Consider the following 21,309-nt stretch of genomic DNA (forward strand, 5'->3'; position numbering starts at 1 on the left):
ATTCACCAACCTTGCACGAAATACCTTTTTCCTGTCCGTATATAGTCGATTCGCGGCAATGCTCAAGATCTGCATAGTATTCATGTTTATACAATGACACCTCATGACACATCAGACATGCCGCCGCCATCCACTCTTCCACAGATAATTTCCTGTCCCATGTTTCCGAGAAACAGGCTTCGCGCCAGCGAACATGTGCTCTAATTCCTCCATGTTCTTAACCTCTCCCCTATACTCTCCCTCGGGTGGAGGAGGTATCTGTGCGCCGGATGCGAGCAGGAGCGGCTCTGACTTCCAGTGTGCGTCATCGGTGGCGTGACAAACGTTTAGAAGTGATTGACAAGTGCCCCTATAGTGGTTCAGCGCCACACCTTTGTGACGAAGTACACTTGCTATGGACTTCCCCGGCTACAGCCGCAATGAGACGATGCTTTCTAAGGAAGGTAGGCCTGCGATGGGACGTTGCAAGCGTGGTGTAATCTAATCGTGGTGTCGTGGTGTCGTTTGGTTGGGGCGGGAAACAGGGGCGACCGGCGAGGCCGGCAATAGTCAGGCGGGCTGAGGCAAGACCCAGCGGTGGGGACCAGAACACATGACCTACGGCCAGGGCAGATGCAGGTGTCAAAAGTCGTGCCTGCCTTGTACGTATTTTACTTTTGCAGCAGAGGTAGGCAAGGCGCCTCAGTTTTTCACAAAAGGGTCACAGTGCGGCGCGGACAAATTTGCACCTTTCGCGGGGGCAGTTGACCGCTCGCTACGCTGGAGGGTCAAGGCTTCTCTGCCCCATTCCCAGGTTTATCGCCGGCAAGCGAGCGCTTTCACGATGTAGGGACGGGAAGCGACCGGTTGAATGCCCCTGCACCATTTTCGACCTTCGCAAGTTAGCCTCGCTTCTCGTCGTAGCCTTGCCTCGCGTCCGCTTCAGTTTCTTCGTGTTTCTTCCCCCCATCCTTTTGTTAACATCTGCGAATCGTTGGCGCACTGGGCCTTGAGGATTTGTTTGTTTGTGTTTGTTTGTTTGCCAGGAGAACGCGGTGGCGGGAAAACCGCGAGCCGAACAGTTGGCTTGGGTATCTCGGTGCGTGCGGAAGTGTGTGAGGTCAGCCAGGGAAGTGGTCGGCAAGCGAGCCTAGGCGAGTGTCTGACGCGTAGAGCGTGAAAACGGCGGCCTCGAAGACACGTGGAAGACGCGTGGAAGACGCGTGGCCCAAGTTCGCCCGCATCCGCAACCACCCATCAGCTACGCGCGCCTTCGCAGCCCGACGTTCCATGTGACCGCACCTTGCCACCCCGCAGCTAAGCCACCGTTTCTCCCAACTCGCGTGAACCCTTTTCCTTGGTCCTGTCACCCTTTCTTGTCCAAACCTTTTGTATAATCCTGCTTTGTGCTTGTAACGTTGTGGTATTGATCTCGCCCTTGTATTTTCCTCTTCCTGTTAATAGTTGATTGTGTTTTCATTGTTTTTGTTATTTGGGCTTTGACACTATTGCAAGGGCTTGTTTTGTGACCCTTTGTCGTCGTTCTTTGCGCAAGTAAAATGATGGGTTAAGAAGCTTGGCTACGCCTCATGTCTCCGGTTAAGGGCTAATCAGGCTAGGCCCCTATCACCGGTCAGCAGTCGAACCTCACCTTTTGAACGCGGGGTGGAGAACTTTGTCACTCCTCCCCTCCAAACTTGCGGAGAGTGCAGTGGTGGGCAGGTTGGCCCGATTAATTATAATTTCGGCGCCAGCCAAACTTCAAGAGCCCACGATATCGTGACAGCAGGACGCCGAAGCTAAAAGACCGGGAGGGTGATGATTGCCCCGCACCTCACAACAAATGTTACGTGGCGGCTAGCTGAAGAATGACACGTTATGATTGCGTATAATGAAGCGATTTTAATGGCCGCCGGCCTAGCACGAGCGCTCCGTCGCGCAACACTACCAGCTTCGTCTTCTTGACAATATCCCCGTATAGGCGGTGTATGGCTTCGGAATTTTACGGATGTTTAATTCTTCCAACAGCTCTTCACATGAAATTATTGCCACTGATTTGCTAGAGTGCCGAACCGTTCCCTTTCTACGAGAAGCACCGCTAACTGGTAAATTCCAGAAGAATTCCAAGCAATTATTATAACTTGCAAAAATATGCTCTCCCTTCACTTTTAATTGGTACAAAGCTTAAACTAATCCAGTGCTTAACGAGTTGAATTTTACGAATTTCTTAAGAAATTGGTATAAACACTTCTGCACCCTACAAATGTTATTTTGTTAAAGCACCTGTGTAGATCTTCTTATAGTTTGTTCATGATTATAATTTTTAAGTTCCATGATTTATTTTTTCTAGCTCGGCCTTCCCCTTTTTTCCTTGACTTTTTATGCAATATTTTTACCAATCGACGACAAAGTGGCTATCGGGTGCTCTTGAAGACAACTGAGAGAGGGTGTGCATAAGTGTTCTTCAAGCCTCAGGACCATGAGTTACATGCGGCGCTAGCATTTCTTGGTAGAGCCCCCTCTGTAAAGTTTTGTGTGATGTGTTGGATATCCTCATCACTCGGCCTGCAACCACAAGCTGAATCTGCGCCGAGACCGTTACCTTGGTACCGTACGGATTACTCTCGAAGTAGCTGCTTATGCGTCAACAATGCCTACTGTCCTGGTAGCCCACCTCCGAGAACCTGACACCGTTTGCGTCACGGAGGACATGGTATTGACGACTGACTATAGCTTTGTGAGTGTGTCAGCAAGCAAACAAGGTGGGCTCTACGTTTATGCTTGCCAACACCTTAGTCTACGTTGCGAAAGTGCGCATATAATTCAGAACGAACCAAGATCTTACAATTTAAAGCGCACGCAAAATGAATCTCAGAGAATAGTTCCAGAAGCCTGCTGGGCCACCGCTCGCAGCTAAGAAGGAGCTTGCAGCTCATGCCCAACCGTCTTCAGAATTCAATATTTCGCACACGGACAGTTTGGCCTTGAGCAGGAAAGCCAGGAAGACTTCAAGGCAGCAAGGTGGGGCACCTAATTAAAAAGTTATTGCCTTCGACGCGTTAAACTTCCTCTTCCTCTTGCTGCTTCGTTCTACTGCTGTGCCGACACTTCGAAAAGGCCAAGTGAGAATCGGACGCCGTTGTCACCGTCTATCTTACACATCTGCCAACTCATCGTGCAAGAATTTGCCCACCTTGCAGCAGCCCTCGAACCCTGAAAAATTTACTAATTTCGTGCGCCGTGAACTAGAGGCACTGAATCCCATTGCATACAAACCGCCGTTGTCGGACAATACGATGACGACATTCTCCCGCAAGCAGGTGTTCGCAAAGAGCTCGTAAACATGGGCATGGACTCTAGCCGCACACTAGAAAACCTGTGTTCGGAACCTGTCCTTCCTTTGGTAGATACTACTATGCACACCGACCCCTTCACGTCACGTAACTAGTGCCAACATCATGAGGAGTGGCGTATCCCTAAATATTTGTTTCACGCGCCTGCGCAACGGTCACATCTCTCGCCACCGCCGCAACCGTTTGTCCAGGGGAAAGGCAGCCCGCTGCCTTTCCCCGTTGATCATCGTCGCGTCTTCGTGCCGTGCAATTTTCTGGCGCCGCTATGCTCCACAGCGCCTAAAGGAGGCTTCGCCTGCTCCTGGGTGCAGCCGCTCACCTTCCTTGCACGTCCATCGTACTCGTTCCTCTCTTCCTCGCCACACTTTGTCCCCGTTGTCCGCCTAACTCTTCTAATGAAACTTGACGATGCAGCTCCCGGATGACAAGCTCCAATTAGGTTTTCATGCTTTCAAACGCTATATGCTATCTTGCGGAAGTGCGCGTATGATTCAAAACCCACAGAGGAGTGCCGTTGTTTCTGCTGCATTTCTCCCCTATATAACCTCCTTGAGTGCTGGTAGATGATGTTTCTATCGCTGCGATCATTGACAGTGGCGTTGAAGTATCTCTCCTCGGCGCATCTTTTTGCCGTCGTAATAAGGAAATGATGACCCCTGCCGCTTAGCCCACAGTTCATGTTGTCGATGACAGCACAGGTGCGTAACTGGAATGCGCACTGATCGTATAAGCACCACTCGTCATCACGTGTTGGCTCTGTTCACCGACAATAATTTATTTATTTGTTCACACTATCGGTCCTAGTTCCGACCCAGACAGGGGTGGGCACTGAAACACACAACTACAAAGAAAAGTTCACAAAGCCGTAAGTCATAACAACACGTGTGCTGTTATAAGCCACTCAGTGCCCTCATGATGTGCTCCAAACCACGACCACATTGTGTATATCCGTGAAGATCACATCGCAATCCGTGGCTTTTTACAAGCTCACTTTTCCCTCAACCTCAACCTGCCTCTATGCTCTGATGGCTCCTCCAGTTCTAGTCGGCATCTCACCACGGAGTTCCTCCCTATGTCGTCTTTTCTTCCTGTTCTTTACAGCGACTGGGCCGCTTGCTCGATTACCGATGTTGTTCTCCGCCACACCGACGTGCGCGTCACCCACAATGGCTTCTACCTTGCCTTACTTAACCTCCGCCAGTCGAACCAACTTGACCGCAAAGGTATTTTCTTTGCAGATTATCCAACTCTGGCTGTCTGCAGAATTTCTGCCTTCATACTTTCCTCGCCTTCTAATGTCCCTCGAGCCCCTCAGTTACCGAATTCCGGTCTGAGTCAGATGACTGGGGAAGACCTGAGCTCTTATTGCGCCGAGGATCTGCACCCCCTTTTGGTGCCCTGCACTAATATTTTGGAACTTGGTAGCTATCCTCTTAGCCAAACGTCCGCTCAGTTGCATGCGAATGAGCTATTACTTCCATGACATTAAATACGCCTATAGGTTTTAGATAGCCTTATTTTCGTCATCACTTAATTTCAACGGATGGTAAGAAAAATAATTACTCCATAAAAAAATTTTCCGGTAAGTATTTTAGGCTAAATATTGCAGCTATTGAACCAAAAATTACGTAAACACAATACATGCGAGGACGCGAAGGCATGACGAAGAGGATCGGAAAAGGTCCAACACGCTACAATGCTCAAGAAGAACTGCTTTAATACTCCAGTGCAAAAAAAGGAAAGAATTGTGCTGTTTTATAGAAAGGCATCCGCTAGTGAAGTATCGCGTTTCTAAATCGTCCAAGATCGCCTGGCATCACTGGAACACACAATGAAGGCTCATGGAAGGTCCAAATCCTTCCATAGGTTCATAAAATTTGTGCCGGCTGTCGCCTGGGCTATTCGCTCCTTCATTCTTTCAACTTGTTCGAGCAAAAAGTGGTTTCTCCAGTCACCTACTTGAGCCTTGCGCACGAAGTCGCCACTCATAGGCAAACTTACGAAATCGATGAAAGCTCGAAGACCTTTCTGTAGCTCCGGCCTAACATTGTCCAAAAGTGATGGTTCCGTTAGAGTCAGCTGCTGCGAATTATAGTTTAACACCTTCCTCATGTTTTCAATATTGGTCTTCTCAAGAATGCGTTCGACGAGTTCGGGATTTTCCTTCAGCTTCTCTTCTCTGCTGGGGTCGATGAAGGCGGCGATTTTAAAATATGTTCACGTGTGTTCTTTCTCAGTTCCTCGTAAGTTAAAGAAAGAACGTTGGCGTCGTTGCGGTGTCTGAACCAGGAAAGGACGTTTTCAAAGTAGTCTCCGTAATCAACTCGACCTTGGAGAAACATCTCGAAGAAATCGTCAAATGTGCCACTCTGGAAATTGTACGCCGGTATATTTCTTGTGTGGTAGTAGAAGGAAACGCAGACGTCGTACGGATTTCTTGCGATATGGATATATTTTGCCTCTGGTGAATAAGGAGCTTTGTGGAAAGGCAAATGCGTCTTAAAGGCCGCTGGTCGGGGAGCATAGATGGCGGCATCCGCGCCTCGCATGTCCAGAAATGGAATCCGGAGTAATGGGTCCATTGGGTCGTCTGGATCTGCGGCGCCCATCAAGATGTTGTAGATAATCCGGTGCGTACAGCAAGACCCGGATTTGGGGTAGCACACTAAAAAGAGGTCACCCGGTCGTGGCTTGTACGATATGGCAGAGTGGATTGAATCATCCGGGAAGTGCTTGCCTATGTAGATTCCTTCAATATTTCGAAAAATTTCGGCCGCCATTGCTTCAGCTTTTAGGTTCCTGAGTCCTGAAAATGAAGGTAATTATTGAATTTACGCAATTAATTTTGGAATTCAGTTCTCACCTGCATGTGTCTGGGATATAAACAAATAAAAACATTGTCCTTCTGTACTTATATTACGGTTCCTATGTAGTTGCAGTTTGGCAGAGCACGACTACATATTTGGGTCTAAATAAACGTGTATTCTAAAAAGCGCCAGCGAGAGGTACGTACTCGTATATAGAAGATTGCAAATGAAATTGTGCTCGCACTTTTTCTCTCCCTGTGTGCATCTCTTCAGAATGAGTGTGCAGCCGACGGGCCTTTGTGTAGCAATAGGTATGTAATTACGGCCAGCACTCCAGTAGCTTTCACTGGTGTCGGACACTGGTCACATTGAACAATCCGATCGCACCAATCCGAGCAAAATCTTCCGTTGAGGATTCCTTTCTGTGTTCGCAGCTGGCCTAACGTGATCGCTCTGTTCCGCAACATGACCGCTTATCGTCGTCTGTTACGTAGCACAAATCGATGCTTTCACATTGATTCGAATGTAGTAAACATTCTGTCTAGATTTTTGGACTGTATGCGAGGGACCGTACTCTCTCCGCTATCTGTTTTCCTTTGACCATACCGCGTTTATTCGGTCCATTGTGAGTGGTCACTCGGACACACCCGCGGCTCTCAGGCGTCGGTGCCAAGCGAGCCAGCCTTTGGGTGGTTGGCGACCGGACCTCGCCGTTGCCTTAAATTCACTGAAATATTCATCCAATGGTGAGGTCCACCGCAGCGCTCTCTCAAGAGGAGGGGCACCGACCTGACCACTGGCTCCCATTGGCTGCAATGTGCACCCAATGGTGAGGTCCGGAAACCGACCACTCAATGGCCAGGTCGCTTGCCACAGACGCTTGAAAGGCTCGAATATCTGAGTGACCGCTGACAAAGGATGTAATGTACCCGAAATGGACAACGGTAAATGAACAGCTTACACAATAGGCTCTCGTTCCACAAAACAAGCTCAACATGATTCGAATTTGATTACATAAAGTCAATAATCGCCACTAAGTACTGCAGGTAAGCATAATATAGTGGGCTTGAGTCGATAGAGAATACTGCCGAGTGTTGAAAACCGCATTTACGATGTTTTTACTTCCAAGCACCTCTTCATGTAACGACTTCTAGAGCGTGTTAGCTCGTGGAAAATACGAATATTTGTATTGATTTGTCGGTTCCCAGAACGAGCCCAAAGGTGCAGTTAACAGCGGTGGTTCTCTGCGATCGAGTGCAGGTCACAAGGCTGTGATAAAAATACTAATTGCCTATGATTCTGAAAATAAAAAAAAATATTATCCTCGAAATTTGAGTTTGACTAGTATTTTAATCGCGCTAAAACTCGATTATCATGTACAAAAACAGACATTGAAAGTAGTTACCAATGTTGATTGCTTGTTTCATGGCATATGACTTATTTGGCAGGAACAACCTGAGGAATGGGCTCATGAGTGCGTCATATATTACTACAAAATTCTTGCAGGTCATTTTTCAAAAGCTCTCGAAGGCTGTAAATAAAGAGAGGTTGTCTGCGATATAAATTTGCTAATAGATCAGATTAAAGTTTGTAAATCCTCTACAACTGCCAGATCTTTTTCGTGTTAGGCGCTTGAAGCTCGATTTCAGTTTAGTGTAGCGCTGACTAATGCGAAGATTTCAGCTTTTAAACATTTTCTTTCTGAAGATGAATGCACTGAAGCTGTAGTCAAAATTACCTTCAAATGTACTGCACATTTCTTAAACGTTGCTGAAACCGAGTTTCATGCAATCTAGTATGAATTCATCTTTTCCATTTGAATGATCTTCTATACCCTTTTATTTCATTATTTTGCCTTGTCGGAGATGAAATAAATATATAAAAGTGACCAGTTATGGTCTTACATACTCTCAGGCACAAAATAATAGCCAATGGCGGTGCTAAGAGGCACACCCGAATAAATTTTCGAAGCCAGCAAGAATTTGATTACGTATAGGATGCGGTTGTGTTTGATAGTACAAATCCTCCAGACTGATAGCGTGCCGCAATTTGTCATTGTAAAGAAGGCCTTGATGTGCACTCGTTTCTATAGAAACAAAATAAAAACATCATTACAGCTGTGTTCTCCCGAATCACTTCTCCTGAACTACGGCAAGGTGCATCGTCACACTCGAACATATTGCCACTTGAAGAAGAAATAGAGGAAATTTAGATTTGGAGGAATTAGAGGTGCGTGTCTGAAGAAATTCGATAACGCGCACTACGTGACCGCATCCAGTATAAATGATGTGGTTGAAAACAGCAAACTATGTTAAACATTACTAAACATTTCACTTTCTGGCAGCCCCTGTATGCGGTAGCTCTGTTTAAGAGCGCTAGAAGATCCGTAGAAAAACGAGAAAAAAATTAACCGTTCCTTTGACGAATAAGATGTATACGTGAATCTAATTCCCTAACAACTTTACGCCAATCTGATAAGAGTATCAGTTTTAGGTGTTGCATGCATCTCCTTCTCATTAATTTTCACATCAAGGTCACCAAAGAGCGACAAATCAAATTGAGGTGAAAAAGGAGTCGAAGTACCTCTCTGCTGTCGGCCCACCACACTGAATGGAGCGCTGAAGAATTTTCCACCCACACAATGTACAGCCGGTACTGAGAATACCAGGTTTAACGTGAGTATATGCCTGATATCCTTGTGCAAGGACGGAAATGCTCATGAGCGGCAGTAGTATGTAGGCATTCCCAATTGGCCCTTGCAAAAGTGGATGGCAGCATGGAATAATACTTCACGCTGTGAGCTATCACGCCCCCTACGGGGGACGTTTTTAGAGCATTATAAGGGACACGCCAACCTGATGTGCTCTGCTGCAGAAACCCTGGCTCAGTAGTGTCGGGTTGTTACACAACCCGATACTACTGAATCCCGTGCTAACTTTCCCACGAAAGCATGCTTAACATCTGTCTCACCGGATTTGTCAGAGTGTGTGAAAATATGACTCAACTGTATGAGCTGCCGCTTTATATTTTTTCAACTAGACATATGTGGTAGGTGCTCAATTTTAAAGCCGGAGATTTAAAGCCGGGGCTGACCTGTACATCCGGCACTGTGACTAGCAGTACATGTCGGAAATGTGAGGTTATGCACCTGGGACTCTGTTAGCCTACGCAGTCTGAAGAAATTGCCATCACCGCCATTTCGAATCGGTAGCGGCTGAGTGGCGCTATCAACCTCTACCCGAGCACGCGCGGCAGTGCTGCCATAACACAGGCTGCCCTGTGGCAAAAGTGGTAGAGAGCACATTTTAACGAAGGGCAATATTTAGGTCATGCCAGTTCTTTTTCGTATTAGGCGCCTGAAGTTCGATTTCATATTACTCTTGCGCGGACTAATCCGAAGATTTCATATTTTAAATGTTTTTCTTTCTAAAGACGAATGCACTGAAGCAGTAGTCATAATTACCTTCATATGTATTGGACTATCTTATACGTTGGTGCTCTTGAAAATAATGCCAAACCGAGTTTCGAGCAGTCAAGTTTGAATTCACCTCTTCCATTTGAATAATCATCTACAGTCTTGTATTTCACTATTTTCCCTTGTCGGACATGTTCTTCAACAAGTGATTGTGTTGCAGCCCACTTCAACTACGCATTTCGAAGTAGCTCCTTTGGAACAGCTGCTGCACTAATTGTGAAAATAGCAAAAGCCGAACGGCATATTTCGTTCATGCGACTGACATCTCAAGTGCCGAAGATAAACAAACACCTTGTGTCGCATTTTTCCGGGACCAATTTTAGAAAGGCAGAGAACTTCGGAAAATCACTAGTATAATCCACGCCATTTCCTCCAAACACATATCACTTCAGATATTGCTGCAGCCGTTTAACATTGTTAAATGTACTAAACATCACTGACACATGTTTGTCAGAGAAGAAACTGGTACATCTTCAGCAGTAATATTAGAGTGCTAGTTACGATATCTTCATGCTTGTTGTATTCTGTAGACGATGTCGGTTCTGTTCTTCGTGCAGATGAACTGCACAGGCACTCCCACATTCAGCTTACCGGGTGTGGATTGTATCAGTGCTTTGCGCCTAGCACTACCTTCATTACTATCTGGTGGAGTGATGGGCCACGCTCACGGCCGCGAAGGTCACCAGACTGCAGCAAATATTACCCAGCACAAAGTTGTGCCCGAGGAGCAGCAAACAAGCATTTTTGCTCGAGGAGCCGCTCTTTCCTGCCCAGATACTGTGGCACGCAAAGCCGTCAACAGCCGTCCCATACAATATGGCAGACAGCCTCCAAAGCATCTGAGATATCCGTGGTCTCCAACTTGGAACCGAGAAATATTGTCCTGTCTCCCGTCTACGTCTCGCAGGCAAATGTACATTGGCTGGGCAAGCCCATCGTCTTACATACTGAGGGAAAGTTTGCCTCAATGAAGACCCTACACAATGTAATACACACAAACTACAAATATAAATTTGGCACTCACTCATCTGCAGATTTCTCAGATGCAAAAGCGGTTATCGTAAGCACTTCAAAATAAAAAAAGCGAGTAACCTCATAATCGTCATGGATTTCTGTCATAATTGTGTCATCACTGTGTGAACTAACTAGCGCTAGTTCCTCATCGCAGCTTTGTCCTGATCGACTGCGAATTCAGTTTTGGCGGCGGGAAGGCAGCTACCACATGCTGCATCTTTTAAAGCGGCTTCGTTCGTTTTTAGGAGCCTCTTGCTTGCCATCGGCCTCGATATTCTGCCTACCTTCACCTTCCACTCTCTTCGAGGGACAGTTCTATACTGGTCATACTGGAGCTTCATGTCTGCGAGATAGGAGACCTCACGCTGGCATGCTTACTGCATGGGCAGCGCCATGAAGCATATCTAAAGGCGGTGCCTGCGTAATGTGCCCGGTTTCTAAAACGCTGAGCGCTCAAGACACGCAATAAAGACAGTAGCAGTGGTGTCTACTGAAACGCTAGTACGGTACCTGCGAGTACTAAAATTTTTAGTCGATCTCGTCTTCCAGAGTAGAATCATGAATGGAACGCATTCCAGGAAATATTAGCAACTTTTTGGAAGGCTTGAAAACGGTAAGCACCCTCAGCTAACGGCCAGGTTCCTTTGCTGCTGTAGATGTCACCAAAATCATCCACTTTTGTTCTGCCAGCGGGACTGCGGGCACGTTCTGCGTGCAGCCTTTTTCACCGACAGGAGGCAGCACCTTCGCATGCTTCTGTTGCTGTCGGACAGCGCTTTGGTGCTGCTCCTCGCTTTTGCTTCCTTCTGCATCACCCCCTTCAGCCGCTCCTCATTTTTGTGCAGCGAAGCGCGCTGAGCATCCCTTGCTGTTTTTACTGCCTGCTTTTACGTAGCGCTGTCCTCCCTTGCTCGCCCTTATCGACTCGTTCGGTCACCCTGGCCACCTTCTGGTATTTATGCGCGACTGAATGAAGTCCTCGCTGTTGACACAAGCCACATTTTCTATTTGATAACTTGTGTGGGTCAATTCTACCTGCATGGCTCCTACATTGCTGCCACCAAATATACAGAAATACAAAACGTAGTGACTTGTGTATGCTAAGTGTCTATCCGGCACAGCAATAACCATTAGTACATGCAGCCAGCAGGATCTGTGGCCGAGCAATTTTTTCCTGCCACGGGTAATACAACCATGCAAAGAGTACAGGCACTTGAGAGTAAAAATCTTATGACAGTAATTTCCTTTTTTCGAAATCACTACATTTTGTGCCTAGACTTTGGCGTCCAGGAAAATCTAGCATAAGTTCCTTTCAAGTCTGATAGTTTATTCCACACAGCCTTTAAGCTAAGAACGCCAATTCACGATGCTTTGGTTGCACATTCAGCGCACCTTCTGTTGTCACCCTAAATTTTCCTGACCAGAAATTATATTGGCACACAGCCCTTTGCTTTCAACTCGCCCTGCGTCTTGTTGGTAGCACATTAAGTGTACCTTCTGTTGTCACCCTAAATTCCCCTCAACAGAAATTATATATGGACACAGCTCTTTGCTTTTGACTCGCCCTGCGTCTGGTTGGCAGCACCTGGCAACAGTTCACAAGAAGCATCTCGAAGCCATAAGTTGCAGCTGATGCCCCTTACGTGCGGTATGCAATCTTTTTCTGTTTAATTACAATTATCTGTGTGCGAAAAAAAAGCGCTGGAAGAATGGCACTTAATTTTAAAGCCGTTAGAAAGTAAGATACAATCGCGCCTCTGCACCGTCGCACCGGCTCCTAAAATACAAAAAAAATATTTCACATGCGTGGCGCGCGGCCATATGATTAATTCCGCTTTCTTCGTTTTTTCCTGGGAGCGAAAAAATAACTGGTTGCACACGTGTCGTTCCCAAGAGGCATGGATGTTTTAGTGTTGCTGACACTGCGGACACAGGTGGCGTCAAGGGGGAAGTTTTTCAGACAGGAGCTCTTTTTTTGCGTACTACGTCGCCGACGGCTTCAACTGAGCCGCCGATGCGAAAGGCAACAATCCTATCTGGATGGCCAGCCCTCTCGGCATAATAGAGAAGGCACTGAAGCATGGCGCCGTCCCCGACTACCGCTTACTTTGAGACACGCTCTTATGTTCCCTGCTCGCGTTCGAAAGGTAGCTTGTTGGCGCGCTGCTTCTTTGGTATGGACTATAAAGCATATCATGTTTGAAAGCTTCGCGGTATGCAAATGGTTTGCCGATCCGGGCTCAGCATTGCTTTGTAATTTGCCCTTACACATTTATGTAAGAGAAAATTAGGCTCTAAAGTTATAAATGCTTCATAATTGATTCATAACACGAAGCGATCTTTGGAAAGGAAACAAAAAACAAACATAAGAAAACATAACAAATATAACATAAAAGTTAACAAGAAATTAACCGACATAAAGTTAACAAACGCAAAAGTAGCAGAGGTGGTTAGGGAACAAACCCGAGGTGGTGATAGCCTATGTCTGTGGCATATTGCAACAAGCTTCGAATGGAGCCATCATTAAGCGCTCACTTTTAGTGCTTCGGGCCAAGCGAGAACAAACACGGAAGTGTACATGACAGATCTTAGGACCCACAACTTACCTGAGTAGTGTGAAAACAATGCTCATGTCGTAGCGGCACTGTTTTGTCGCACTCACGTCCACTCCTGTGCGGTGAATATTGGTGTGCAGGAGTGTAAGCCAGGCCGGGGCTAAGCGGCTAAATACGACTATTTAAGCTCACTGGTGGCCAAATTTTGAGTAGGTGCATAAAGCGGTCGAGATTTCGCAATATTCGTGACTATGCCAAATTGGAGATTGCATTCGGAGCTTCTCACAAAAGCAATTATTGGGAGTCGTTTAAACTTTCTTGGGAACGCAAATTGCGGTGGCAGTTTTTGTTAACGTCGGACTCGAGTAACATCAAATAGCAAACTTTTTATAGTCATCGCAGCTAGCGTGACTGAGGATACTGCTACCCGGAGGAGGTCGCATTTGTTAACTGCTTCATTAAAATAATTCACCCAGATCTCAGATTCCACATTTCCGACTACAACTGCATAACCACATATTCAGCATAGCGTTGTGTCGTATTACTTGCCTCCTTGGACTAACCAAGCTGTTCTACATGGCTGTTTTCGGCTTTAGCTAGACGAATATGAGAAGGGAGAAATTACTCGCTGCTTCCATCGTAGTTAGCAGGTGAAACACAAACAGTATAGCTGGCTCACGCTAAAGAGCTTTCTTTTTTCTGATACGTCTGTCTTGCATACGTAGCTGTGGGAAATGAGGTGTGAACTTGCGGCAAGATATGTTGGAATATGGGTGTGCTACGAAAGTATCCCAAAATGAAAACACTAAAATCTACCGGCTCTAAGTTGCAGCATAAGACCCGCGGTTAATTTAAAGCAAACAATTCTTTTAAGTAGCCATAAGATTGACGGCGGCAAGTACTGTCTCACTTTCTCTATGGCATATTTCATAACCTGAGGGCAAAAGTCAGTTTAGTTTATCACTTATCAATTTTTTTATTAATGCATTATTATATTGTATTGTAATGTATTAGGTTTTATCGCGCATAAGCAACTCAGGCTATCATGCGCCAAACACAGGGTGTTAAGTTCAAAAATCGCGTGTCCGTAGCGACAGTCCTTGTGAGGACAAGTACTCTGAGGAGCCCAACAAATCGAAACAAAGGCCTTCTTCTCGCACTTGAGAAAATGGATGAGGCGAATCACAAAATGCGCCAAAGCACAGGGTAAGAATTTTTATAATGAATGGTTCTGTGATGTTATATTTTGTTTAAGATCGCCGTTTCTTCCAGGTAAACAAAAAAAGAGAAGTACCTACAAGTGGATTATCTCCTAAAAGTAAATTGGGGTAGAAGGGCACGCATTTATTTCTAAGTATAGTAAAATATTTTTCCTTAACCATTCAAGTTCTGTTAACTAGAATAGGATGTGATTAAATCACCACATTTCTCACTGAAAGGGTTGTCTTTTGTTAGTAGAAAGTTATGTGTTACATGTTCGTGTCCGATGCGTAGCCGGCATAAAATTACATTTATAAAACTTTCCTGATGCCTGCATGACCTCCATCTCCCAGAATAGGTTTTAATGAATGTAGTTTGTTATTTTCTGCATGATTCCATGCAGACCGCCATTTTCAATCAAGTTTACGTTATACTAACTTTATGCAATCTTCATAAGGTGTATTTACACTCTTGACTTCTTTAAGGCGAGCATAAGCAACGCACGCGTCAGCTATCTCGTTGCCTATAATTCAAATATTGCTTGGTATCTACCAGAGCTTAATTTTATTTCCTTGTGTTTCAGCAGTTATTCTGTTATGTATTACATCTCCTATTAAAGATTCTCTTAGATTTGTGGCGTTCAGTGCTTTGATTACACTCAGCGAGTCCGTGTGGATAATGCTGTTTTGAATGTTCTTTTTCACTATTTTTGATGCAGCCATCGAATTGACATAGCATTCGGTTGAGAAAATTGACGCGCACTGAGGCAACCTGACTACCTTTTGCCATTTATCTTGCAGTACAGCACTTCGGAAGTAAAGTGCTTTTTAGAGCCGTATGTACAAAATGCTTTGTATTCATTCGTTGTATTTCTCGTGAAGCGGCAAATATTCTTGTAATATGTGTTCACCCGGAGTCTGCTTTTCATGAAATTGTGTCAGTGTGTAGTCGCCTACAGCGGGAAAGGTGCACCAAGGTGGCAGTGGTTCCTGTCTCTGGGCAACATCAGGTAGTGTGTCCAGAATTCATAATTCCTGGCAAATATCTTTACAAGGGAGGATAAGGGTCTCTTTTCATTGGGTTTGTTACTGAAAAGCTTCTTAGAGGGGCTATCCGTAACTATGGAGTAGGAGAGATGTTTTGGTAGTGAACTGGTTTTTATGAAGTATCAACATGTGAGCATGACTCTTCTATCTGCGAGGGGTGGTTCGTTACATTCTTCATATAGCCTGTTTATGGGCGATGTCCTGTAGCCCCACTTGCAAGGCACAGACCTGAGTTATGTACGGAATCTAATTGCTTTAGGTAGGACGGCCGAGCTGAACTGTACACTATGCACCCATAATCCTTGCAAGAGCGAACTATGCTGCAGTAGATGTGTAAAAGGCAGGTCCTATCAAACCCCCAGCGTTTACGTGAAAGCCCCTTTAAGGTATTTAGTGATCTAAAAGCTTCCTTCTTAGGGTTCTTTATGTAAGGCAAGATGGTCAGTTTCTTGTCAAAAGTTAAGGCCAAAAATTTGTGGTTAGTCTTTACAGGTAATTCGGTTTCGTTCAGGTGTATTCTAGGATCTGTGTGTAGACCACGCTTGAGTGAGAAAAGAGTGGCCGCTGTTTTTTGTGTGAAGAACCGGAAACCATTTCGGTTAGCCGTTGTTGAAAGTTTATTTATTCTTAACTGCACTTGTCCTTCCCATGTTGATATATCTGAGGACGTGCAAGCTATTTGAAGTTCGTCAACATAGACTCAATATATAATGGACCTTGGTATTATGTAACTAATAGAATTTATTTTAGCATGAAAGGGGGTTTTGCTTAAAATACTCCCTTGAGACACCCCATTTCCGCGAATGAAATTTCTCGAGAGGGTTCAACCAATGCGTACTTAGAATGAACGGTTTGACAGGAAGTCTTTTACGCAGTTCAACATCCTACCGCGAATGCCAAATTTGGCCAAGACGTGAAAGTTCCCGAACTTGCAGGTTTTATCATATGCTTTCTCTGAATCTAAAAAAAACAGCAAGACTTTATTGCTGTGTACAAAAGCTTCAGAGACAGTATATTAAAGACGAACTATGTGGCCTATTGTGGAACATGCCTTTTGGAAACAGAACTCATAAACATCGAGAAGCTCACGAAGGTTAATCAAATATTCACGATACTTTCAAAGGATTTCGCAAGGCAGCTGGTGAGAACTATGGGCCTATAACTACTTGGAGAGTTAGGAGGATTTTCGGGTTTTATAAATGGAATGATGATAACCATCTCCTAAGTTTCGGGTAATTTACCCGATACCCAAGCCATATTAAAATTTTAAAAATGCCTCTGTGAGGTTCACTTAAGTGGGACAGCATTTGATAGTGTATTCCGTCAGGGCCGGACGCAGTCTGTTTACCAGCGGACTAGACTGTGTTGATTTCTTGCACTGTAAAAATTATTATGTTTCATTTGTATGTCCACTTGTAGCGAGTCTGTTTCTCGGCTGTGTTTTTGTACTTTAGAAATTATTCTGTGGAGTGTGATGAGCTGGAAACTGCCGAAAAATGTCCACCTAAAATGTCTACCTGTTCTTCGATGTTTGTCTGTACACCAGGGGCTTTTAGAGGGGTAAATGGGAATGAGGAATATTTACCATTAAGCTTCCGTAGCTTCTAACACATTTCTTTTGATGTGGTTGAGCTATTTATGGATGTCACGGAACTTTTCCACGAAGTCTTTTCTGCACTACGGCTCATATATCGGGCATCTCCTCTTGCCTTTTTAAAGTTTTTGAGATTTTTCTGAGTGAGGTAGCTTCGAAAGTTTTCCCATGGCTTGTTTTGTTTATTTTTTGCTATTCTACATTCTTTTGTGTACCAGGCATTGTGTTTTTTTTTCACCACTCCAGAAGACTGAGGTATAGCTAGGCGCGCCGCTGGAATAATGCGGTTTGTGACCATTTCACTAAGTAAATCAATACTGAAGTTATGGGGATCTGATTTTTTAGGCTGGCATTTTCTTAAAAATGCAACTTACATTGTCACGGTTTTGTAGGAATGATTTACGGAGAAAAAGTTAGGTTCATAAGAATGGGTAGATGATCTCTGCTTTACGGGTTGTTGAAGACATCTCATTTCAAACCAATAAAAACGGAAGGCGATGTAAGAGACAAATCTACGCAGCTTAATTTTACTGAGCTCGGAGAGCAGTATGTGTGTTTGCCCCTAATGAGTTGGCGTATATTATTGCACAGAATAAAATCTTCTAAAATACGGCCTCTAGTGTCTATTTGTTCGTTTCCCCACAAAATGGAGTAAGCATTAAAATTCCTGACTAACAGATATGGCAACGGTAATTGTTTTAAAAGCTCGCTCCTCTAAGTCATGGTGTGTTACTGTCAGGTGTTGTTGGAGATATACCGAGCATACTGTAATTGTTTTAAAATGTACAACAGCGACTGCAACGGCTTCAAATCTAGTCTGAAGCTTGAATTCACGAGTGGCCACACTACTTTGAACATAATTAACACCTCTTTTTGGGCTAGTTGGTGCATACTTGAATAAGAGAAAAAAAAGCGCCAACCATGAACACCACGAGAAGGAACGATGACGAGACACAAGCGACGAAACACACTTTGAACAATTATGGCAGTACCTCCAGAGAGCCTATTTGCTTTTTTATCGTCGTGGCTAAAGACTTTATATTCACTTAAAAGACTTTTATGGTTTGATCCCAAGTTTGTCTCATGGGATAAAGCAAGAATATTTTTTACGTACGTCACTGCAGCCTTTTAATATGCTTCGAGAGTTCCAGTGAGTTAGAAACGCCATATCTAATGCCTTTTGGGGATGTATTTAAAAGTCTATGCTTCCGGTTTTGTGGGGCCCCTTATTTGAAGTTCCCCTCCCGTTTTGTGTTCAAGGGGTTTTTTTTCTACCGACGGTGCAGAGGCGGGCTACTGCTCATATCCATCGCCTCCTCCGAGGCGATGGATTTCGGCGGGGAACCCGCGGGTGTACGGGTTTGTGCCTTCTCCCGTCGGGGGGAAGCCGTGCGGCCTGCCGGCTCAGGGGCCAGCGAGCCTCTCTTTTGAGATGGTAGGGCAGCCCTGGCTGCACCTGTCAGAGATGTGGATGGCCCTGCCTGGGCAGTGTCCTGAGGTTGGGTGGTGTACTACCACTCCCGCTAACGTTGGTTGTGTCAGAGGGTGCCGTCAGCCCTATTTAAAAATATCATATGATTTCTTACTTGTCTCGTATGAATTCATATGTCCCTTGTATGAATTCATATGTGCTGCATATGAGTGATATGTGTCGAATGTCTGTTCATATGTGCCACATACGAGATGCATATGTGATGCATACGAGGTCATATGTGTGTATACGTATGGCATACGAGATGCATATGTCCTGCGTACGAGGTGATATGTGTGCATACGTGTGGCAGAAGAGGAGCATATAGGCTGCATACGAGGTCATATGTTTTTTTATTTTTTTATATATACTGCAGGATAATGTTTTGGCCCAAGCAGGATGGGCAAACAAATTTGGAACACAACAAGAAGAACATATGCAATGCGAGAAAGAACACATGGCAAACAACACATTTCTTAAAAGAACAACTATATGATAAAACTAATATTGGGTAATAAATGGCAACAACAGATATATTAATGTAAAGTTGAGAATTACTAATTCCACATACATGAGCATTAACTCAGTGACGCTACGGCGTCATACCCTTAACGCAGCGCTTTAGTGTTCCCACCAATTTTCATTAACTCTTTTACTCATGTCAAAAAATTATTGTGAAGAATATGGTCATTCTCCGCAGCCTGAGAAAAAATTGGCAGTGGCTTAGCTCAGGTAGGCCAAGATATACTTAGCAAAAGCTGTTTCGTCTACTCACATTCCGGCAGCGACACGCCGTCGTTGTCGTTTAGCAGCTTGGCGGCGTTTCTTTTGGAGACGTTCCTCTTGTTATTCGGGCGTCTCTGCCGCCCGCTTACCCTCCTCGCGTCGTTTTTGCTCAATGGGCCGACCTTGTACCATGCTATTACTTCTGGAGCGGAAGACTCAATTTAACGCAGCCTGCAGTGCCGCCGTGACGAGCACGGCCACTCTCCTTCTTCCGTGGTGCGCGTCTGAGAAGGAGTGAGCGCCTCGCTTCCGGCTTATATCCCAGCTGCGCGGCGCGACTGTGGGCCTGCGCAGTGCGGCGCTGTGGCTGCGGCACCATGGTTGCCATGGTAACGGTGCATGCGCAGTATTGGTCTTTTGCAGGCACTGCGAAATGTGCTCCTTCCAGCCTACCCTATTGAAAATATTGAGCGTGGATTCTGCGTGCCTATCTTTGCGTGTTTATTGCCACGCAAAATGCGACGATTGAACGGGGTCGCAGAACGCGAGACATATTTCACATAATTTGCGCCAGCCGAGCAAGCTCGCAAACGGGAGACATCTCTCACATAAAGTGCGCAAGCCGCGTAAGGCTCGTACAGCAGGAGACATCCTCGCGTAATATGCGCAAGCCGGGTGAGGCTTCCAGAATGTCCGAGAGCCAAGGGTGAGTCCCAGAATGTTCAAGAGACGAGTCTGGCTCACAGAGCACTAGACAGTGTCTAATGGAGTTACCATCATGATGCCGATAATACCTTGCATGGCTGTAAGGCTCCTACATCACTGCTCAACACGGTACGCTAATGTACTGCATTAAGGCCTCCTCATCTGTCTGTCACTGCCTCATTCAGCATGCATGTTGTGAGATAGCAAGCTTTGCAGAAATGGTGCTTCGTGGGATGGCTCTCATGCGTGTAGCATGCTTGCAAAAGGACATAGATAAGGTCACCTTAACTGGCTTTATTAATGCCACATCCCTCATTATGGGTGCCACACAGTGGCTAAACAATTTCTTCAGTTTCTCCAAGTCCAGCAGGTTTGCGTCTTGATACAGGTTCTCACTATGAAGCACCTGGAAAAAGGTAGCAGTATATGCAAAAAAATTCAGTTAATCTGTTTTCTGGAAATTCCGGAAAAGGGCACAAGTACTTCTTCCATTTATGAACTAATGATGATTTCGAAAATTTTCAGGTTTGAAATACAGACGCTGGAAAACCCGACTCAAGCACGCAGACTGCTCATATTCAAACCTGCACAAAATCTAATAACCGTGTCACACAGGCATTTTGAAGGCTTTGAAATGGCTATTAACTCAGTGGCACTTGAATGCAGCTAAATGGGCATTTCCAATAGCCACAGAGTCCCTAGAACAGTGTGGAAATCTATCAAGATTTTGAAGGCTTTTCAGTGGTAGAAATTTGCACTCAGACATGGAGCACTCGCAACTATACACTAAGTAATAAAATCAAAGCAATTTAATTGCTGAAAGAATACTCAACATGAAATGTACAACTTATTTCACTAAAAAAAAGAAGGCTGGCCACAAAACACTGCAGCAAGCATATTATCACTGTTGCCAATAGCATAAAAACAGTGAATACCACCTTTTCAAAACTTTGTGAGTGCTACAACAGCTTCCCAGCAAAATTATCAACTGTGACAGTGGCGCCACAGCAGCTTGGTGCGAGGTGATGAAATATCTCTACGGCGATCAAGTATTCTGTGTAGCAGTGGCATAACTCCCGAGTTGAAGTGCAAATCTCAAAGCTCAATCTATCACCTCAACTGTTATCTTTAAATACATATTTAAATTCATTGGAGCGTGCTGCAGAAGTAGGTGGTCAGATCATTCGAGAGGATACCTGCAAGCTATCTCAGGAGACGAAAGATCTGATGAAGAAACGCCAAAGCATGAGGACGTCTAACTTTAGAGATAGAATAGAACTAGCAGAGCTATCGAAGTTATTTATAAGTGCAAGGTAGCCAACATAAGAAAGTTTAACATGGAGAAAACCTAGCATCTCTAAAGCATGGAGGTAGCCTAAAATCA

The 21,309-nt window shown here is 45.0% G+C and overlaps 1 pseudogene; it reads right to left on the minus strand.

Moving 5' to 3' along the window:
* Positions 1-5,171: 5,171 nt before the first annotated feature.
* LOC149334451 (amine sulfotransferase-like) lies at positions 5,172-6,112 on the minus strand (annotated as a pseudogene).
* Positions 6,113-21,309: the final 15,197 nt, after the last annotated feature.

Source organism: Amblyomma mixtum, chromosome 8, assembly GCF_055824585.1.
Source record: "Amblyomma mixtum isolate Tamu chromosome 8, ASM5582458v1, whole genome shotgun sequence".
NCBI classification, from domain to species: Eukaryota; Metazoa; Arthropoda; class Arachnida; order Ixodida; family Ixodidae; genus Amblyomma; species Amblyomma mixtum.